Source organism: Anneissia japonica, unplaced genomic scaffold (assembly GCF_011630105.1).
Source record: "Anneissia japonica isolate Jap-2015-1 unplaced genomic scaffold, ASM1163010v1 scaffold199_len4679917_cov187, whole genome shotgun sequence".
Classification (NCBI taxonomy): Eukaryota; Metazoa; Echinodermata; class Crinoidea; order Comatulida; family Comatulidae; genus Anneissia; species Anneissia japonica.
In genome coordinates, this window is record NW_022686322.1 from 1,510,320 (window position 1) to 1,516,724 (window position 6,405).

Consider the following 6,405-nt stretch of genomic DNA (forward strand, 5'->3'; position numbering starts at 1 on the left):
GAAACACTTGCCAATGATGTACTTTAATAAGCTTGCCCCAAGAAATATAATTGAAAATGTATCGCATATGAATTGGAAGCAAAAACCCTGTAAAAAATTACACGGTTTTTACTTGTCATTACTTCATGCAGTAGCCCAATGTAACGAAAGTTTAATGAAACATCCAACATGCTATGAGGAAATTATGGAGCAGCAAATTTGGGGAAACAAATTAATAATGTATAATGGATTTTCTCTGTTATATAGAAACTGGATTAGATCTGGTATTCGCAAAATGAAAGATATTGTGATTGGTTACGACTTCATTAATTCAAATAAGCTATTATTATTGTTAAATAATTAGTCAAATTGGATATCAGAATTTTCTAATTTGATGATGGCAATTCCACAGGAATGGAAAAATATTATATTCTCAAAAACTGAAAATGTAAAGCAAAATAATACACAACAAGTAGTAAAAAATTGCTGCAATATGAACAGTAAACAAATATATAATTGTTTTTTTTATCAAAAAAATGTTTAAAACATACAAATTCTCAATCAAAGTGGCATAAATTTTTTAATACAGAATTTGACTGGGAACTTACCTGGTCATGGAAAGTGAAATCTATCAAAGAAAACAAGCTCAAACAGATAAACTATAAAATATTGCACTGTATTGTTCCTACTAGGAAAAGGTTACATACATGGAAAATTATCGAAAATAATACATGTCCAAAGTGCAATGTTGTTGAAGATGACGCACATTTTTTTTAATTATTGTACAGAATCACATGACCTGTGGAATTTTATTAATCATTTTAGCATTATTAATTATGGTATTGAAGCAAATTTTAAAAATATTGTGCTTGGTATAGGAAACTTTTATATAGACCATCTGTTTTCATTAAGAACGTTTTGCATTTACAAAGCAAACGTCCTAAAAAATCTGAACAAATGGTGTTACACCTCAGTTTTCCAACTTTTTATGATAGAAAAACATATCCGCAAATATTTTGAATAACTTTTAACTGAACAAATCATTTTAAAAACGTATGCCAAAAGTTTCTCCAGTATTTTTACATTGCCATATTGCATTATAGATGATTATGTAACCACAATGTTGCTTATAAAAATGTTTTTTCTTTGTGATGAATAAAGGTGGGATGACCCCAGAAAAGATAAAAAAAAAAAACCATGAAGGTATAAACAATGTACAACCTCTTCCGCTCATTGCTAATTAAGTATTTTTCGATTTGTGCTGTCAAGGATCCTATGCTGCCAGGTACGGTATTGTTTGATAGTTATCGTTTTTTGGTCTATCGTTGGATGAATACATCAATTATATGTTCGTTTTTAATATAGTTGAATAATACATGACAGGATTTTTCTCACGATCAAAACGAGTCCACTCCCAAAACCTAATTTTGGCGTAAACTCTCCAGCGGCGGTCCGCAGGGCTCGGCCCATAGGGGCTCCAAAGGGACCCTTCCCATAGGCTCCTCAATCTAGCACCCTAACCCAAAAGGACTTTGTTGATACATAACAGCATAATGAGTCTCTGACATCGACTGTAGGACATATCGCATTATTATTATATCGTCATATCCAGCGGATTATAGGGGCCTGTAGAGCCCTCGAATGTAAAAATCAACCACAAATGTAAAAAAAAAAAAAACATGTAAAAAAAAGAAATATATATAAAAAATCCGATTTTACCTCAAATGTCATAACATGTCTGCAAATGCAAAAATGAATTTTAAGATAAGTTATGGATATGTGTGCGTGACGTTTTCCTAAGCATTAAAATCCTTAAAATATTGAAAGACACTAGTTAACTGGTTATAATAGAGTAGGTAAGGACCATAGGCACAAAATATATTTGATGTGTGTAAATTAAAACTTAAAAGACTTCAGAAAGAGCTACGGTCGTTAAACTTTGTTTCTGTATTAAAAAAAAAACATTTTTATTATATAGGATTAGGCTTGGTAGTGACATACTACCTGAAATAAATCAAGGAGTTGTACAATTATTAAAACAAGAACAGGTCTATTGGCCCTAAGTAGATGTAATTTCAATTTAATCATTAAAGCATTGTTTTTTTAATGTATTTGTCGATACACAATGTGTCTATTGACATCTATCGTTAGGACCTATAAAAACCTAATATGGCTATGGCGACCAGGGGCGAAGCCCCCTGGGAGGTAGCGCATTCTGAACGTTTTTAGGATTTTTTTTTTAGGGTTTGTGGACAAACATTTTACAGATAGGCCTAAGTTCAAAATAGTCATATAGGATAAAAAACAAACTGGATATTAAAGTCCCTGAGATACTGTAGTATTATTACATTAGTCCCTTGTTATACTTTTTGTTCCATGAACAGTTCCGCCATCTAGCGAATAAAGTTGAACGATGGTGGTACTGAAACAAAAATAGAAATAAATATATAGGACGCCAATTAAAAGTTGGTACGGCGCACTGAGAACAACTAAAAAGATTATATATCATAGAATTCACTGAGAAACCTAAATTAAGGACTGGAGCCCAGAAAACGCTTTGGCTAGTGACTGCGAGGGTTACAGTTAACGAGCTAACGAACCACGTATCAGCTGCACTGATCTCTACTATAATAGCTGGATTGGTCATTGGCTGGTTTTAGCATAGAGCTATTTTCTCTATGGTTTTAGTGAAGCCATCGACGCCATGTTGGGGAGCCCAAAACGTTACAATACGTCATTACAAACAGGCGCGTTGAGTGGTTGGAGGACGTGAAAAAAATAATGTCGTAAAATATAAATCTTTTATCAATAGGCCCCTAAGTATTGCAACAATAATTTAAATAAATGCAAACAAAAACTTGTGTAGACTGGTACGTCACTTGAGCTCTTGGCGTCGGTGGCTTCAGATTTTCCTGTAAAGTGAATGGCCAGCTATTATAGTAGAGATCAGTGATACAGGTTTAGTTGTTGGTTTTAGGTTGCAAATTTTAACTTCACAACTAGTAACATATTTACAGGTTATGTAATTACATGCAGTATAATATTTATAGGCAGTAGGATGACGAATTTATAGGCCACACACACTTTACAGAACGAAACTATATATAATGCATATATGCTTCTATAATTTAATTATTTAATACTAAGCATTTATATAATACGATGGTCAATGAACAGTAAACAACTAAAATCAATTAAAGTATCAGTTATCATTTTATGTTAATATTACGCACATCATTGTCTTCGACATAACAAATGTAATAATACATTTTTTTAAAACTACATACTGATATGTAAGATAGTATAATACACACTCCAAGCAATGAAATACACGCCATTGTGTCAGGATTCAATATTTCAACATTTGTTATGTCATTATCAGGAATACTCTGATATGTTACAGGCGTCTTCAAGTTTGCATCATTTTTACATCGAAAATAACCGTTATTGATATAATTGTTTATTCTGATTAATATATAATACTGTAGTATGGCTTATTTTACAATATAAATGGAAACCAATCAGTCTTTGGAGGGATAAGTATCATATTACTATAAACGCTCTTTTCAAGTCTTTTGCTTTATGGAGAACTAGAACAAATATATTAATTGCAATACCGCTCCATAATTAAAATGTTATCTTTGTAAACATTTATAGTTTTTCTATTGTTTAGTTATTAGCAATTTTTCATTAAGACATGGTGCTAATTTTGACACTTGTTTATCTTTCATTTATAATTTTAAATATATTCTTAGTTGTTGCTTTTGTTTGATATACAGGCTGTGATGTTTTATCGGTCTGTTTGAATCCTTATGTATTATCTAAGTTAATTTTATCTCGGTCTTTTTGTTAGTTAAGTTCAACATTTTTATCTAAATCGTGTTGCCACCGATCTCATTATTATATACTACAGGATCTTATAATTATTCATTCTGATTGTCCGAAATATATCAATCGCCATAATTAATTTATCTTAATAAGCAATTTTTCATTGACATGGTACCACTTTTGACTTTTCTGTGTCTTTCATTTTTAAGTCTAAATTTATATTATATGTTGCTTTTGCTTGATATATAGGTTTGAGGATTTATTGTCCTGTTTGAATTTTTATCAATTGCGTTAATTAATTTTCTAGGTTTTATTTAGCATTAACATATTATTTTTAATTGCTTCTTTATACGCCTACTTTTAATTTACCTCACTGTCTGTAAAAATCGTTAACTTGGATGCACCCCTATTGTTGTGTGTGCCACAGATCTTAAGGTGTTATTCCTAATAAATTGATTGATTGATTGAAGTCGGGCGAGAACGGGAAAATTTACATACAGATACAGGGTTCTTACCGGTATTGTCTCCGCGGGTGGTCTACCGGTTCGTGCAGAACTCGGCTTTCAAAAAAAAGATGTGCATTTTGGGCGTACAGTATAGACCCAGAGTAAACTTTCATTCGTTTGGCAATGGTAGAATAAAACAAAAAATTAATGCCATTGATAAACGAATAATCAGTAGTACAATCACGTATGCATGCGGCGGACGTAGTAGCCTAGGCTACTATGTAATGGAAGAACAAATTTGGATTCTAGGTTAGCCCTCCGTTGAAATAATGTATTTTATCAAGCTTTTCAGTTTTGTTTTTGGAATTAAACTGTAAAAGAAGCAGGGACCATGAAAATTTAAACAGACTTTACTTCTGGCGCGTATTGAAACAGTCTATTTTTAGGCCTATTCTTTATTCTAAATTCAAATACACATAAAAATCGCAGCCAAGGCTGAATTAATTGATATTGACAAAAAATATGGCAAGTAGGCCAACATAAAAACATCAATAAAACACAAGCACAAGACATAAAAAATGGGGATAAAAGTAACATTAAAATACATTAAAATGGGAAACATCAGAAGTATACAACAGGTTAAAAAACATATACTGTACATAATAAAATAGATTATTTTAAATGCTGCTAAATTGATGTCTTTATTTTTTCCTGCATAACTGGCCACAAAAATTATTCAACCTGGGATTTTCATAAAGCAATGACCAGACTATCAATTTTAATTTGACAAAAACATGACATGCCTAAATACATCAAGACCATATACAGTATAGGCGCATCATCACTATATATGGGCATGTAACAGTTTTTTTTCTCTCACCATATTCCAATACTTAAAACTAGTTTTGATTGGCTACCCCTGGCCTATGTTTGGTATTAGCAGTCTGCTAATGTAATCTACTTGTTATTCACAGTAAAAACCTTATACTTATTATCAAGTCTTACCAACACTGTTATATAGCCTTTTATAAATCAGACATATTTTAAACAGAAAAAAGCAAAGTATGGCCAGGTTAGTTAACCATGACCAACCAGTTAGATGCCATCAAAACAGGCAGTTGAGCATGAAGAAATGAGTCAGGGAACCCCAAATGCAAGTACAATCTCAGTCCAACCAAAAAGCCTATCAGAAGACTGCAAAAACAGTTACGGAAAAAAATAATGGTAAAATCCTGAGTCTCACCTATCTACTAGTTAACAGTGCATTCTGAATGCAGCACCTTTAAATATATAAATACAGCACCACTTTGAATAAAAACTGACATAACTACATATTCAGTGTGTTTCACTGATTGACCATGAAAAGCACACAAGTGTTAAAATCAATGACAGAGTTAGTGTTTATTCTCCTCATCTTAAAACAGCTAGTGTTAACTAGAATACAAATATTGACTGTTCATGAGGAGAATGGTGAAATCTATGACCGTCAGTTGATATGGAGAGACCGTAGCCTACTGTGAAGACAGTAGGCTACTGTCTCTACATCACCAAGGGGCTATAGATTTCATTTCATTCATAAATTACATAGCAATGTTACAGGTGGGGCCTAGAGATTACATTGTGACAGGGCAAAACCGTAGTATGATTTAATGTGATAGTACTTTCTCCCCGGGAATTTATGAACTATCATTCAACCTATGTTGTAGGCTGAAGTTATTGGCTGCTTTTTAAATAATCAGATGCCTGGAATCTATATGTGGTATATACTGTACTCGCGCGAATAAGCGCCTGGGCGCTTAAAATATTTTTTGCACTTTTTGAGGGGCGCTTATTCAAACGGGGCACTTATTCGAACGGGGCACTTATCAAAACAGAGTGGAAATTGAGGGGGCGCTTATGGAAATAGAAGAAAATCGAGGGGTTCTTATGAGAACTTATTAAATTCCAGAGGCACAGTTTGAATGAAAAACGATTATATAAGGACCGTAATATCAGGACACCACCAATTACGAATGGTGGTGCAGCGGAATAGATAATGGTCCAGAGGGCATGGCTTGTCATGACAAGAATGTTGTGAGTACAGTATTACATAACAGTAGAATGGCAGATGAAATAGAGGTGGTGGTTAGCTTGTTGGCCATCGGCCGATTGA